This window comes from Alligator mississippiensis, chromosome 3, assembly GCF_030867095.1.
Source record: "Alligator mississippiensis isolate rAllMis1 chromosome 3, rAllMis1, whole genome shotgun sequence".
NCBI classification, from domain to species: domain Eukaryota; kingdom Metazoa; phylum Chordata; order Crocodylia; family Alligatoridae; genus Alligator; species Alligator mississippiensis.
Window position 1 is genome coordinate 197,052,176 of NC_081826.1, and position 17,212 is coordinate 197,069,387.

General features: G+C 40.4%; 1 long non-coding RNA gene across 1 annotated transcript in view; it reads left to right on the forward strand.

The window, feature by feature from the left end:
* LOC132249135 (uncharacterized) overlaps positions 1-14,948 on the forward strand; it is a 40,341-nt gene extending 25,393 nt beyond the window's left edge. The window contains exon 3 of the long non-coding RNA XR_009460539.1: positions 14,449-14,948. This is a non-coding gene — a long non-coding RNA (uncharacterized LOC132249135). The remainder of the gene's footprint in view (positions 1-14,448) is intronic.
* Positions 14,949-17,212: the final 2,264 nt, after the last annotated feature.

The following is a 17,212-nucleotide window of genomic DNA, read 5'->3' on the forward strand; positions in this document are numbered from 1 at the left end:
AAGGGAAGTTCAGGTTAGGTATTAGGAAGAATTTTCTTACTAGGAGGGTAGTAAAATACTGGAACAGTTTACCCAAGGAGATGATGGACTCTCCATCCTTGGATATTTTTAAGACACAGCTAGACAAGTCTTTGGCTAGGATGATCTAGTTGAGGATAGTCCTGACTTAAGCAGGGAGTTGGACTAGATGACTTCCTGAGGTCCCTTCCAACCCTAATTTTTTTATGATTCTCTGACAGTAAGGTGGATAGAAAACTGGCTGAATCATTGGTCTGCAAGGGTAGTAATCAATGGCACAATGTCTAGTTGGCAGCTGTTATCAAGTGAAGTGCCCTGGGGTCAATCCCGGGGCCAGTTTTGTTCAATATCTTCATCAACAGTCTAGAAAATGGGATGTAATGCACCCTCAGCAAGTTTGCAGATGACATCAAACTGGGCAGGTAGTAGATGTGCTGGAAGGTAGAATGAGGATTCAGAGACCTAGACATATTGGAGGACTGGACCAAAATAAAACCTTATGAAGTTCAATAAGGACAAGTTCAGAGTACTGCACTTAAAATGGAATAATCCCATGTACCAGAACAGTCCAGGGACTGTCTGGCTAAACAGCAGCTCTGCAGAAAAGGATGTGGGGGTTACAACAAATAATAAGTTTAATATGAGCCAACAGTGTGCCCTTGTTGCAGAGAAGGCTAATGGCATATTGGGCTGCTTTATTAGGAGTGTTGCCAGCCAATCAAGGGAAATGATTATTCCTCTCTATTCAGCACTAGTGAGGCCACATCTGGAAAAACTGTATCCATTTTTTGTTTGGATACTTTAGGACAGAAAGGTTGCAGATAGGATACATTGGAGAGAGTCCAGCAGAAAGCAGTGAAAAAGGGTATAGGCCTGGGACACATGACTTATAAGGAGAGGCTAAGGGACATGGGGTTATTTAATCTGGAGGAGAGAAGACAGGGTGGGAATTCAATAACTACCTTCAAGTACCTTGGTTGCAAAGAGGATGGAACTAAACTGTTCTCAGTGGTGGCAGATGATAAAACATGTAGCAATGGTCTCAAGTTGTAAGAAGGGGAGTTTATGAGGACAAAACTTTTTCATGAGGAGGGTAGTAAAACACTGGAACAGGTTACCCAAAGAGTTTGTGAAATCTCTATCCTTGGAGGTTTTTAAGACCCTGCTAGAAAAAGCCTTGGCTAGGATGATCTATTTGGGGATGCTTTGAGAGAGGGTTGGACTAGATGACCTTTTGGGGTCCCTTATATAGGACAGATAGGCACCACAGTTCTACTCCTTCTTGGTCCCACTTCACCTCCCATCTTTTGCTTACCACAACTTTGATATGGTTTGTTGTTGAGAGGAAAGGTTCCTTGGGGCCAGTAGCAGCCTCACAGGTAACCCCATCTTTTTGACCAGCCCCACCTGGGTCCTTTGCCCTCCCTCAGCACCTCCACCTTTAAAGGAGTGCTTCCATGAGTTTCTGAGGGCTTGTCAGGGCACCCTATTGCAGCTTGCCCTGGTTTTTTCTTTCTAGCTGCATCTTTCATTTTGGTGTGCTGATTAAGATCTTAGCTCCTGGGTCTCAGCTTTGCCTCAATGGCATGCTACCCCTCCCCCACCCCCCCAGGATTAAGTCTTACAATGCCAGCCTCTGCCCCACAGTTTAGAACTATCTTCTAGTCTCAATAGCAGGGGAGTGCATCCCAACACCCCTGTTCATAGCCTCTTCCTCCTCTCTAGGCACAATCTTGTCCTCTAGTGCCAAGTCCAAAATGCAAAAAAAAACCCCCAAAACACCAAAAAAAAAGCCAGCTGCTTCTTAAAACAAAATCTTCCTCCCTCAGGGTACATGTTGCCTGCAGGCCCAGTCTTCTTTGGAACCTCCTCATCTCCAGGTCCACTGAGCACCTTGGATCGGTGCCTGCCTGCCTGCCTGCTTGTCTGACTGCTTGCTTGCCTCCAGCAATGCTCTTCCTGCTGCAAGCTTTCCAACCCTATTTTTCTATGATTTAAAAAATGTTGTTCCTCCAGTTCTAGATATTTATATATGATGTAGAGTACACAAGCTTATGAAAGTATAGGTACTGATCATGTAAATCTTTGCACTAGAATAGTTCTGCCAAATGCAATTCAGTGTATGTTAGCTTGCTCTCATGCCTAAATATTTACAGAATAGAAACCAGTGTGACTGACACAAAATATCAGTCAATCCATTTTAGGCACACATTTTCTTAGATGTTATATACCCTTACCAAAAGCTGGGAGAGGTAAATGAGTGTATTTCATTGTGCCTCAAAAGTCAGGCAATATGTTCTATGTCTGGACTACATTTTATTGAGCTTTCATGGTCTGGAGAGTAGAAAAAAATTAAGAGAATGAAGGAAAAAAATGTGAAAGTAAGTAAATATTAAAATGAGAGAAACTGATATATCCAGCTGTATATTCATATCAAACTTACTAAATACACAATAACTTTTTATTCATATTGATGAGTTATTTACTGAATTTTAGAGTCTAAAACATAGCTCCATTTTTTTTTTAATTTGGAAGCATAAGTTTTCTTTTAAATGAACAACTTTTGGATGAGAGAGAAGTTAGCGTGAAGTCACTCTTACTCTAAGGTAAAGCCTGATTTAAAGGAAAAGCAACAGTTCAGGGGGGAAAAAGACATTCAGTTTCTTTCCTCCCATCCCTGTGTTTTGTTTATGCTGTACATTGGTATTAAATACAGAGAATTTTGGCCCAAAATCTCTAATGATGTAAATTGGTACAGATTCTTTGATCTCAATGAAGCTGTGCCAGTATACCCCAAATGAAAGTTTGCTTACTATGGGAGGAGGAGAATTGTTTTTATTTCTTAATATCTAGCTTTTCAGAAATATTGGACTCCTGTTCAAATCACAGCATTTTATGAAAAATATTGATGGAATCTGCCTGGCTAAGGCTGCAGCAACTGTTATGCTGTTGTCATCTGAAAGCTGTAGATTCCTACATTGTTCTGAATGCTATAGAAAAATGAGTTTCTATTTTTATAAATTAAAATAATGTAAAGCTATGAAGAACTGAAAGCGGATGAATAGCTCTTTTCACTTTGCATTTCTGGCTTTTCTATAAACCTTAGGAACAATTAGCTAAGGATTATGTCTGGGTCTAATAGCCATTTGAAAAAGAAAAGAAAGCAAGAGAGAGAAGAAATCAAAATAAACAAGACACCACACAATGATTTGCCCATGAAAAGAGGAAAAATCAAAGGAAGGGAGACCTGCTTATGACAGATAATTTTCATGACCCTTGGTATGGAAGTGGAAGGTGCTCCCATGTCCTGGTGAGGAGTGTAACATAAAAAATCTAAACAAATTCTGCATATAATCTTTATGGAGATGATAATGTGTATTGTCCAGTTCTGCCACCCACGAATCAGTTTGCTGTCTTCATCTTGCCATTTTAAAATTCCAGTTAATATAGGACAATTTTAATAAAATAACTAATAGGTTGATCAATGACTAATATTATGGTTTGAATGCTTTTTTGTCTATTTCTTTTGAATTATTTTTTTCTATATATATTTGAGACCGACACCATCAGAATTCTGCAGACAGAAGTGACATCTTAACTGCATAAGCCCATTGAAAGGGAGAGTTTAACAATCACAGTTCAAAGGATAACAGATTAGTCAGTGGCTTATCTTGGTGATTTTGAAGTGTTCAATAATAGCCAGGTTCGCTCATACAATGTATGCATATGAGTGCTGTATAAACAGTGTTAAATAAAAGGTACTGCATTAAATAATATGACCTTGCTACCTTTTAGTTGCAGTCTTAGAGTGCAAACTTGTTTTAATTAGCAGTCAGGAAGCAGACTGTAACTTCACTGAAGGAGCATTGAAGAATCACTGCCTATTAACAACCCAGCGGTAAGTAAGCCAGCACAAATACTTATAACCAAATAGTGTGCATTTCAGGAGTGGAGAGGATTAGCTATTGGGCACACAACACAGTGGAGGAAATTGCTTTATTCCCAGTACTGCTGGGTACCAGGAGGCAATCACTGTGCCTCCAGCCCATTAACAGCATTCAGAGTGTTGCTTCCCATAGAAGGGGTTATTGGCTAACCACTGGGTGACCAATTAAATGCTATGAATAAGTCCCAAACCAAACAGCAAGGGGCCTGTTTGTGGCACAGTGGTATCATTACTAAAGTGAAAAACTTGATGAGAAAGGAACATATTTAATTATAGAACTATACAAATGGCTAATTAGGACCATAAAGTGAAATGAATGACTTTCCAGTGGATTTTTGAACGTTACTGATAACTGCTCAGCTTCTTTGGAGACCATGAAAGTGATCTACAACTCTAGCCCACATGTCATGGTAATGGATGGATCTTCATTACAGGGAACTTGTTTGACCTGATTGCTCAGGTAGCATGGGTTCTAAAGACAATCCTTGATTCCTTTCACTGCGAGGGTTCCTCTGCTTCAACCCCCTGGTCTGTCATGAGTTCTGCTTGCTTTCACAGTCATTCTTATGGGTTTAAAGGCAAAAACATTATCTGTAATAGTAGCAACTCCCTAACACTTTGAAACCAAAGCATGAAAGAGTTTTGCTAATTTTCTTGCAATACAGACCCATGCTTGGTTTTGGCCTTTAAAATCACAACCTAGTTCAAAAGAAATCTTTCTCCATCACACCCCTCCCCAGGATCTTGCAAACTTCTCTACCCATACCACTTGTTTTAATCTTTATTGTATAAGGCAAAGATTTCTTTAAATTACTTAGCCTTGTTTCCAGAAGAGACCCTAGGGCTCAATGATTTCTTAACGAGAGTTGAACTTTTTAATTTCTTCACGTTGCTTAACCTCAAAATGGGAAGAGGAATACTTCCATTTTGGGCTTTTAAATTGAGATTCTTTTCAGACACTCAGAAGTCTACCAAGGATTTTTTATAAACTACACTGTAATTTCATTGTTATCCTTCCACCATTTACTGTCATTACTGTATTCATGGGGTTGGATTAGTGTCAGTAAACAGTAAGGGCAGAGAGATATAGAAATCAATGTGACCAAAATAGGTCCAATACTGACAGTTCTTGCGTACTTGAAGTACCCAAAATCAAAACTGGTTTTAGGCCAGGGGCAGACAAGTGAATTTTTAAGTAGGAGAGAAAAATATCACCCCTTTTCTGCCTGTGACAGCAGCCCTAGTAGCCCTTGAGCTGTCATGTGATGATTCATAAGCATAGGACCAACCTAAGGGGAAATGTCACATCTTTTTTCATAAACCTGTCTTCTTATACTTTAGAGATACCCAAAAGATGCTCAGAAATTACTGTGGTGGTGCCTGTGATGATCTATTCTGATCAAAGGGAATTGAGGGAAGTAGTTACTTCACACAATTAGATTCTGTATACAGAAAGAGGTTGCAATTTAGGGGTATTCAGCCAGTCATCCCTGTATACATCCATCCCTAGCCATACAATGAACACTATTTTGGAACATGTCTTCTGCTTGCCTAATCAAGACTCTAGATTTCAGAACAAAAAATCTCCTAGTGACTTTTCTAGAGCTTTTCACTGTAAATGACACATGCTAAAGAGAAATTTCGTATTTGTGTTATGTTTCATATCTTCACCTTCAGGCAATCCTTTAGCACACTGCCATGTCTCAAGCATTCTAGCCTAAGGTGTCCATAAATTAATGCAGTTTCTTGTTGACAGATAGCAAATGTTACTAAATTCCAATAAAGATCATTTTCAAATGCATCCACCTTCTTCATGTATCTTCTTATCCAAATTAAATTAGGTGTCTTTTTGACTCCCATTGTGGGTATTAACCAAGCACCTCAGGGAAAAAATATAGTACAGTGAAGCTTAAATTAAATTCAGGTGAATTGTCCTACAAGACTGTCTTAAGGCATGACACTACCTCAAATCCAGAATTATTGTTTAGCCTGTATATAGGAAATTGGACATCACCCTTATATTATTCAATATAAATACTAACAGATTCACTTTCTTAGTATAATACATATTAAGTAAATCCATGCTTTTTAATGATTTTTTGATCGTTTTTAATGGTCTTTAATGATCTCTTTAAAGCTGATTCAATCAGCTATTAGATAAAAGTGCCAAAAAACCCTGGCTGAAGAACCCGATCTATACAGATATTGGGTGAAGCAGGTCAAACTAATGAGATGCCTCTTTTGGGCATGCTCTGCAGTTGGTGCAGGGGCACACAAAGCTGAGAGTAAAGCACTGGACTTTTTTTTCACGTAAGTAGCCTTAGGGCATGTGTAGCCAAAATGATATTTCTCGTTTACGCCGACACAACTGAATTTGTGTTTGCCTACAGAGTTAAACAAGAAGCAATTGGAATAAGAAAACTATTTTTAGATGGAAGTCTACATTAGTTAAGAAAAAAATAGATACTGCTATTAAATAATGTGTATGGTATTATTCATATACATCCTAATGCATTACAAGATTAAAATTTACTGCCAGCATCACTATTATGATATTAAGATTTAGAAAGTAGAAGTAGATGTCATAAAATGCAGAGCTATAGATTTTAGAACAACGCTAATTCAGCTGCACCTTGCTGGGCTTTTTAATTTTATACAATAAACTACATGTATGTGTAATTCAAAATAACAATGCCTTATTTTGAGAATTTTCTGACATTTATGGGTTTGATTGATCAATTTTTTAAATTGAAAATCTGCCTTTAGTTCTTCTCATTATGGTGCAGGAAGAAAGTATAATTCACATAAAAGTAGAAAGAAATGAAGGGTATAGGTTGTAGTTGTTTTGTTCTAAGGACATAGGCAGGCAAGGTTCTTTGGGTAAATCTGATATCATATATTCTCATATACTTCAGTGTGTGCAGAATTGAACCCAAATTCTTAAGCCTTAGGAATTAAACTAAAATGGTTCAGTATGTGTCCAATGTATTAAACACTGCATAAATCAGATGGAAAATATCATGAAATGCATGTGTGATCAAACTTAATGTAAATGTGGCCATATAGTTATAATTATTAAATTCATTTGCTTCATTTTTTTTTGCCAGTCAATTAAGTTTAAGTGTGACATGTCTAGTTTCCACTATTGTTGAACGCTATGATCTCAAAAGTGAAATCTTTTCATACTCTGATCACTCAAAAATAGCTTAACCAATTTTTGTCAAACATTTGAGGGAAAAATAAATTGCCTCTGAGCCACGGCCAAATATATAGAACTTCAGTACAAAGTTGCTTAATAAACTAGGAGCAACTGAGAAAAGAAGGTAGATAAAAGCTGGCATTGAGCTTTTGCATGCCTTCTATGGTTTTCCTCTCCAAGGAATATTTACTTAGAAAACAAGAAGACGATTAACCAAAGGTCTTACTAAAAAACAAAACAAAGCAAAAAACATAGTCTTCTCTTCAGGTTTCCCACAAGATTATGCCCTGGAGGAGGCAGGATTTGTCTTGTTGGCATAAATTAAGGGAACAAGCTGAACTGAGCTCTCAGTATACAGAGATGTAAGTGGCAATACCAGAGACTGAAGCTGGTTGAGCCAAGTCTCTGCGCTTCTTCACTGCTTCCATGACACATGCAGGACAGCTGTATTGTCAGGATACTGATTTCTGCTCTTTGAATCCCCTCAGGAATTCCCCACTTCACAAGATGTTCATACAATAGTTAATGCTGGTATTTTTTTGTCAGTACATTTTGAGTATAACAGAAAGACCTTGTTCTTCTGGCCCAACTTTTCCTCTCTCTTACATATTTTGTCCCCATGAGAAGGGCTTCTATATGATCTTTGGGAAGAGGGAAACACCAGATATGTTCTACCCATCTTCAGTGATCAAAAAGCTGTAGATCCTTTGGACTTTCCATTTACAGGGGTAAAAAATGACAATCTAGTCCTAAATTTCTAAAATTTATTAGTGTTTACCATGTAAATAAATCCATTCTACCCTTCTTATGAGTTTCAATAGTCTATCAGAATAACAGGAGAAGCATGAACTTCTTCACAACCCTTCCTCCTCCACCCCATGGACATACAGAAGAAGCAAGGGCATGCATGATCTGTACACTCAGTGAAAGGGACTGCTGCACTTGTGTAGGCAAAAAATGTAGGTGTAACAATTGAGTAAAAATTAAGAGTTAGGTGTTTTAATCTACATGCTGTGATGCTATTAAAGCTTGATGTCTGTCTCTACTTAAAGCTCTGCAATCTTGTTAAAGGAGTGATGACAGGCATGAAGTTACGGAAGGCTCAAAGTGTACTGTGAGCAGCTATCAACAAAAGGAGCCTTGAATTAAATCCCTGCCCCTAGACTTGTGCTGATCTCACATTCCTTACTTAGGAAGCTTTCTTGCTCTACTTTATACTCGTCCCTTTCGGCACTCATCTTATGAGCAGCAAGGGAAAGCGGAAACGGGCAGGGGAGGGGCAGGAGAGAGCGAGCTCACTTGCTGCCAACCACTTTATCTCTCTCCAGCTATTGTTTTAATAAGCTCCTTCCCGTTATGTCATAGAGCCTTCATAAATATCGGAATTACAGTCATTTATTAGAAGCCAAATAGCTGACTATGTGCTTCTGTATGTTTTGCATGACACCTGGAACATTTTGAATATGATGAATGATAACAAAAGGGGCTCTTGCCTAGCTGTCTGTTCAAAGAGACATCAAAGAGCAGCATTAAGGATACATTTGGAATGTGATAGAATTTTCTACTGGGATGCAAGCTTCAGGAAATTGTTGCTGAAATTCTAGTTTACTCACCTTAAACAAAAGCTTATTTAGGTTTTCTCTATCCCTAGGAAGACAATCTTTATTTTCATCCCATTCAAACAATCACTGGCCTGATTCTGGAGCTTCATTTCTTGTTGAAATAGTATTGTATTGTTTAAAACAGTGTTTTATTGTTTAAATATCCTAAGTGATTTTAGCAGCATACTCATTCCAGTAGTTTACTAATGGCAGTACAGTACTCACAAACTGGCCATTTGTGAACATGCCGATAACCTGTGATCAGCACTGGTATCACTAAAACACTTGTGATCAGGCACTAATTGGTTGATGTGAATCTTTTCAGAGGATGATGACTCAAACAGTCATGTTCAGGGGCTGGTATGAATGGTTTTGCTATTCTATGATGACCTGATAAAAATATAACTCTGAATAGCCACCTAGGACAGTGTTGCCCCTATAGCTTACTTGATAAGGGCTGAGCTATTCATATGAGAACAGAAGGTTGATATCTTGTTTAAATCCCAACACTCCATCTGTCATCTTAAATATTAAGAAATTGGTGAAGCAAGGTCAACAGGGGTATCTCACATCAGGTATGAAATGATACTGTGTTTTGGTTGATTTTCAGAAGGAACACATAAAGGAAGATGTGAAAAATGATACCTGAACATATTTGACATATCTATTATATAGGCTGCTGCTATGTATTCTTGGGTTTGTTAATACAAGTCTGCTTTTGCTGAGTCTATTGTGCATTCTTAATTTGTGTTTTAAGGTAGGGACAGAAGATGATAGCAGTGTTCACATAGGATTTAATCCTCCAGTTCTCATTCAGACAAAACTATCCCTTGTGTTTAGAAGCATGGACTGCTATATGGGACACACTGTTAATTTAGTGATGGTTTGTCCTGGGATTCAAGACAAATTGAATTCTGCAGTCTTTGGTTGTGTATAATGAGGATCCATAAATAACAGAATCCTCATGATTGTCCTCTTTTATATGAGCATGCCCACTATACAGTATTTTCATACATGATAGATTATATGCTTTTTATAGGTTTTGTTTCTAATCTGTCCATCAAATAAATTTGTGTGAATTTGAGCAAAAAGATTGGGAAGTGGTTACAGGTGTACAGAATATTGTGCCATTAAGAATGTTCTACATTAAGAACTTTCACACTAATGTTGTTAACACAACTATGGTAAAATGGTCATAAATTCCTGGTGTAGCTGCAGTACACTAATCCAAGATATGCTGCGCAATCTACCAAAGAATGTGGTAGGCTACTAATAAAAAATGAATTGAGTGTTCTGGTTATCTACCAAATCTGGTGAATCTGGTAATCTACCAAAGTAAATAGCAGCAAGGTAAGCCTTTTTTGTGCTAGCCCGCTGTGTTTACTGAAGGGGATTGCATCAGCATACCAGCATTAATATAAAGATGCCCTTGTGCATGCCTTAATGTAAATAGGCAATAATGTAAATGGCAGGTGCTGACTGAGTGCCCCTGACTCCGGACCCACTGCTCCCCAGTGTGTGGGGCATGGGGGGCCCCAAGCAGCCCCTTGCAGGCTGGTACTCTGCCAACATGCAAGGGAAAAGCCACCATTTCCCACGTTTTTCTCCTTTAAAGGAGAATCGATGTTTAAGGTTTGTTGATCCATTTTTAAAGAGTGTTTGCAACCCTTTCATATATTCTTGTGACCCACTTTTGGGTTGCGACCCACGGGCTGAGAAATGCTGTGTTAGAATCCAGGGTATCAACAAAATATACAAAAGACCACTAACCTGATACAATTATACTGGAGGTGCAGACATTAGCAACTATCACGTTTATCTGGATCCAAGATTACTTTTGGATTTTGTGACCTGATTCTAATTTTCCATGTACAGAATCTCATCATTAGTGGGTTGTCTGAAATTCATCTCCCCACTGCTGTAATGGGTCAGGTGGTAGGACAGCCGGTGCCAAGGGAGTCAAGTGGCCTGAACCTTGCCCCCCATCCCGATCATTTGCCCCATTCTGTAGTGCTTGCACCCCCTGGCATCTGCCCCCTTCTGTTGCTTGGCCTGCCTTCTGTCTGTCCCCTTGCCACCTCTGCCCCCCTCCCCTACTGCCACCTCTTGCTCCACCTTGCCACCTGCTCTCCTCCCCTCTCCTCCCCCTCATTGCTGATTTCTTTCCAGTCCTGCTCTGCCTCTGTCTTGGAGCAAGGAGCACATGGTTCTTCCAGCCTTCACCTGGCCATGTGGCAGTGGTTATAGTAGTGTCAGCTCTGGCTGCAGCCCCATCCAGGGCCAGAGCTGCTACAACTGCTGCCATTGTAGCATGGTTAGCCAGGGGATGGAGTAACCATGTCCTTTGTGCCTCAGGCAAGGGATGCATCCAGAGGGTAACTGGTGGCAAAGGCAAGACGGAAGTGATAGGGAAGGGGCTGTGACTCCAACTCTAACCCCAAGCCCCGGGTCTGGCCAGAGTCAGAACTGTAGCAACCACCTGTCCCTCTCTCCCAACTTGTCTCAAATACAGCATGGGGGGTGGGATTCCCTTCATAGATTCATAGATATAGGGTCTTGAGGGACCTTGCAGATCTTCTAGTTCGACCTCCTGCCCTGGGCAGGAGAGAAAACTGGGCTTCAGTGACCCCAGCTAGGTAATCATCAAGCTTCCTCTTAAAGACCCCCAAGGTAGGAGCCAGCACAACTTCCCTTGGAAGTTGGTTCCAGATCCTAGCTGCCCTGACTCTGAAGTAGTGCCTTCTAATGTCCAGTCTGAACCTACTCTCTAACAACTTATGGCTGTTATTCCTTGTTACTCCGTGAGGCACTCAGGGGAGCAAGGTTTCTTCCATTCCCTGCTGGTCCCCCCTAGTAAGTTTATAGACAGCCACCAGGTCCTTTCTCAGCCTTCTCTTGTGAAGACTGAACAGGTTAAGGTCCCATAGCCTCTCCTTGTAGGGTCTGCCCTGCTGTCCCTGGATCATGTGAGTGGCCCTCCTTTGGACCCTGTCAATGCTGTCCACATCCCTCCTGAAGTGAGGTGCCCAGAACTGGATGCAGTATTCCAACTGCAGCCTGACCAGTGTCTCATAGAGGGGGAGGATCACCTCCTTGGCCCTGCTTGTGATGAATCTGTGGATGCACAATAAGGTGTGGTTAGCCCTACTGACCGTGTCCTCGCATTGGCAGCCTATGTTCAGCTTGGAATCGATAATGACTCCAAGATCTCTTTCTGTCACTGTGCTTTCAAGAAGAGTTCCCCAGCCTACAGGTCTGCTGCTGGTTCTTACTGCTCAAGTGCAGTACCCTGCACTTGTCAGTATTGAATCCCATCCTATTCTCATTTGCCCACCCCTGTAACCTGTCCAGGTCCAGCTGTATTCTGTCCCTCCCTTCTAGCGTGCCCACCTCACCCCAAATCTTGGTGTCATCTGCAAATTTAAACAGGGTGCTTTAAACCCCCTCGTCCAAGTCACTAAAAAAGAAATTGAACAGTGCAGGCCCAAGGACTGAGCCCTGGGGGACTCCACTGCTCACATCCCTCCAGGTGGAATATGACCCGTCCACCACCACTCTCTGAGTGCAGCCCCTCAGCCAATTTGCTATCCATCTGACTGTGTAGGCATCAATGCCACAGTTGCCTAACTTTTTAATGAGGATGGGGTGGGAGACAGTGTCAAAGGCCTTCCTGAAGTCCAGAAAGACTACATCCACCGTGACACCTGCATACAGTGATTTTGTGACCTGATTGTAGAAGGCAATCAGGTTGGTCTGACAGGACCTGCCCCAAATGAATCCATGCTGGTTGCCCCTGAGCATCATCCCTTTTGCTGGCCCTTCACAGATGTGCTCCTTGATAATCTTCTCCAAGAGCTTCCTCGGGATCGAAGTAAGACTAACAGGCCTATAGTTGCCCTGGTCCTCCCTCCTCCCTTTTCTTGAAGATGGGGACCACATGGGCTTTCTCCCAGTCATCCATCACCTGGCCAGAGCACCACGAGTCCTCGTAAAGCAGTGCCAAGGGCCCTGCAATAATCCCTGCCAATTCCCTCAATGCCCTGGGGTGGAGAGCATCTGGACCTGCAGATTTGAACATGTCCAGTCCCTCCAGAAGTTCTCTAACTCAGTCCTCCTTGACCCTAGGCCTGGCAGAGTCTCTCCTGAGCCTGTCCCAAATCTTGGTGGGCGAGTCCCGGTCCCTGCACAAAAAAATGGAGGCAAAGACTTTTTAAAAATGGAGGGGAAAACTTTGTCTTGGATTTGAGTAAATACAGTAAATAAAGGGGGGGGGGAGTGGGAGAGGTGCCCAGTGAACCTACAGTACTGATGGGGAAAATAAAATATACAGGCTGGGCTGCAGGTGACTGTAGAAACAGCTAAGCTGGGCCCCAAGAACTTTGCAGTGGTTTTATTCAGATTCTCCAAATGACGGGTCTGTTCAGGGACAGATCCTGGATGCGCGTACAGTGGTGTGTTTGCACCCGCCTTTCACAGTGTAGCACACACACAGTGCATTCTCTGCTGGTTGCATTCCCCAAAGTAATAAGCTGTCCACCACACCTGCTTTTTCAAAATCCTAGATCCACTTCTGGGTCCAACTTGACAAATTGTATACCAATCTCCCATTGATGAAATGGAAACTGAAGGAGCTTGAGTCATGCAAAATCAGACCCTAGGATCTCTGACTTCATACTTATATCCATGTTCAGTTTTGATTTTGTTAATCTCTTTCCATAAAAAAAAAGTCCTGAAGATCTAATATTTTCATCAAACTATTGAAATGAAATGCAGCAGCAAAATTTCCATAGCTATAATAAAATGATCTGGTGTAATGATCTTTTCTAATTCATTATACTAAGAGCAGGTATTAACAGCTTGCTTACAGCTCTTAGGTGACTACATATAATAAAAGATTTGTCTCTGGCTAGCATTTCTTAAAATCATGTTCATTATCAATGGTATCTGGAGGATGCCTATACTATTCTGCTCTCTGTATCCTGAGAAACAGATTATTTTTGCATTTCAAAAGCTGTGTACTTTATGATGAAGGATTGTTTATGGCCAGAGTTAAGACCTACAGGAGTATTTTAAAATAATACAAGCTTTCATGTCAAGATAGCATGTTTTTAGTGATGTTGCTACTACATGATGACATGTTAGATTCTAAAGATCTTCTGTGAAATCCAAGAGATGTTCATTAGTCTTAAATTGTGTCTTCAAGCTCTTCTGAAAAAAATAAAAATAAAAAAAAGCTTCCCTTTGGGAATCTTGTTTTCTGTCACCAGTCTGAAGTACACTTTAGCAGTCTTCAGGAAATTAAATCTTCAAAGAAAAGTGAGTGCCCTTCTCTCTTTAACCCAACCATAACCATTTCAAAGTATTCTGAGTGGCGTGCATCTTTCCCTATGAAGTACAATATCTTGTCAAAAATATTAAATAAATCATTGCATGATTTTTTTCCCCTTTTTAAAAGCTAATTTTGCCCCCTTCCCCTTTCTTAATTAACAAAAGTAATTCACGGCCTAATTCTATCCTCACTGCTTGTGTAGTCTCACTGAAATCTACTGGACTATTCATGTGGAATGTGCATTGTATGTGGGCAAAAACAGAACACTAAAAGGTTAGGTTTACCCTGATAGACTATTTTTTGAGTTTTCATTAGTATTACTTGAGGAATAAGGTTATTTTTTCTGGCTTTACAGATTTTCTGGATTTATAAATCAACAATCAGTCAGAGGGACAAAATGCCAGAAATTGGGACCTGGAAAAGGACATACATGTTACTTTACCTCAAATGGATTTTCCTTTTCTGCTCTTCTGTTTCATTGTGCCACAGAACTGTCACTGGTTTCATTTCTGAAAACTTCAGGTCATGGTTTCTAATTCTGTCATGCAAGTTGACATCATATCAAGGGTGTGAGAACTAAGCCACTGATACATTAAAGCCTAATTATCGTACTGTAAATATCTAAGTATGAATTTTGTTCCCGCCAACAACTGTACTCTGTTAGTATTGATAAGCAAGTGAAGCATAAATAGTTGAGGCTTCTAATATGGTAGTTATACCCTGAAAGAACAAGAAACACTTACAAATTTTGCAAAAAAATCTGTTCTTGTTGTTTTCCATTGCCAGTGGGATACCATGATCTTTGTCTAAGAACTTCATTTAAATCTCTGGCTACGTGCTCCACATTTCAGTATCCATGAGGGTCATTGCTAAAAGAAATAATGCTATTGACTGAGAAAAGGATCTGTTCACAGAGATTACACAATTATCTTGTCAGTAGATACACACACACACACACACACACACACACACACACACGTGAGCAAAGAAGCCCTTAGATATTTTTACATTGTTCTTGGGGCTGCAGAAGTTTTCTTCCAGTTTTCTCAATGCTTTGTAACCCTCTACAGGCTGTTACTCAGAATGATGACCTTTGATGTATCCTCAACCCAGAAATGAAAAGATTTTTATGAAAAACAGCCTATTAATTAAATTAAATCGGGTAAAGTGTTACTCCCAACTGCAGTGTGCAGAGATTTGTAGCCAAAAAAATTCTAAAGGTAAAAATGGGCCCAATTCTGAGAGGTTGAAACAACTACGTCTCCCTTTGAAGGTCAGCATTAGATCTGGCCCAATGTTCTCGTTGGATGGCTAAACCAGCATCTATGGCCATGTGTAGATGAAACAAGAGGCATGTGTGCACAACACTTTAAAGCGGGGTAAATGCTTTTGCACCGCTTAATGGTGTCGGTGGTTGCATGCCTCAGCAGCATATTGCACATTAATTCTAGCCGCTGTAGGAAATTTGGCAGCATAATGCACCTTAAATGACTTGGGGCACAGCAAACTAGAACTCCTTTGCTGCCCCTGCAGCTGTGGAGCAAATCACTAGGCTCTGTGCAGCTCCATGGCTCTGCAGGAAGCCCTGCAGGTAGCCTGAGAGCAGCCTGGGAAAGGAGGCTCTGCCCATGACACAGGGTTTAATCAGACCTAAATTGAAGTGGTGTTTTTTAAAACCCACCACTTCATTTGAGGGCCCCTGTTGCATCTACACATGCCCTATGGGGTAGAGAGTGGTGGAGAAAACCAAGTGGAGTCTTTGGGCCCTTTATTTGCTCAATGAATAGCAACTCGGAGGAGAATTTCTAAGAAGGAAAGAGATCATGGATTATTGGTCCTGCAGTTACCACTGTGCTGAACTTTGGAAAGTACTTGTCAGTCTCATGTAGGTTTTAAATTACATTTAGCGAAAGTATTTAAGATTCATTTTAATAATGAGAGTCCCTCAGGACTCCATAGCAGACATTTGGGGTGTCAGCCTAAGAGGCCTCAATGGCTTTGTTCTGTTACAGATTTTGTTAAAGTGATGGGCACATACTGGCAGGCTGAACTGAAGATGTGATCCCATGGGTTTGAAATGACTCCCATCAGCCACATGGCACAGTGTGAGAAGAGATAAACTAAGTAGTTAGAAGGATTTCCTTGGGCCTAGATGGAAATGCAAGGGCAAGGCTGTCCATCAGTTGCAACTAGGTGGAGGGGAGAGCCAGCAGGTAATAAGAGAAAGTGAGAGTGTTCCTGAGACAGCTCCACGGGACAATGGACTCCATGGAAAGGCTTGGAAAATTAAAACAAGGAAACTGCCAGCTACTATTTGGTTTCTACTGGGTCCTCGGCTTTTGCATAAATTCTTTATAAAGAGATGGAGTAAACCAAAGAAACACCTGAATCAAAAATCAATTTCGTGTCCTAATGAAAACAAGTCAGTAAGGCCCAAAAACAGACCGACTGTTTCAAAAGAGCAGCAGGGGCCAAAGTTTTAGAATTGTATCTTCAAAGAACATGTACATTAGCTGAATATGCAAACAATCAGCCATCTGCATGTGCAATCACAGCAATTACTCATGCAAATTCTGAAAGTTTCCTCCCCTGAGAGGGTAAACTATGTATATACTTAATTTGGGGGTTATGGCTATATTGTAAATAGTTTTCTGGTATATTCTATAACTAGGTTGTGGTTAATAAATTGTCTTGCTAATGAATGAAAGATTACATCACTGCTTGTTATTCATGCCTGCCTTCCTGTTCTGTTCACCTGAATACAAATGCAAGAGAGATGTATAAATCAATTAATGCACAAATCAAATGCAAATCATCTTGTGCCTAGTAAAATATGTAATTATAAATAAAACTGAGATACTTCGTGAGGCCATGCATTATAATAAAATGAAGCCAAAGCTTATTGCTTAGATACAGTAGAATATGTATAAGATATTATCATAAATATAAAGTATATAGGGAAATTTGCATACATTATCATCCTCAAATTAGTATGTTTAGAAGTATGATGCACTGAAATGTGAACCTTGGGATTTTCCAATGGATAGATGGGATTTGGGTTTTTATGTTTTAGAGCATCCAAAGCTTTCATGTCTGCATCTTCACAAAACAAATAAATA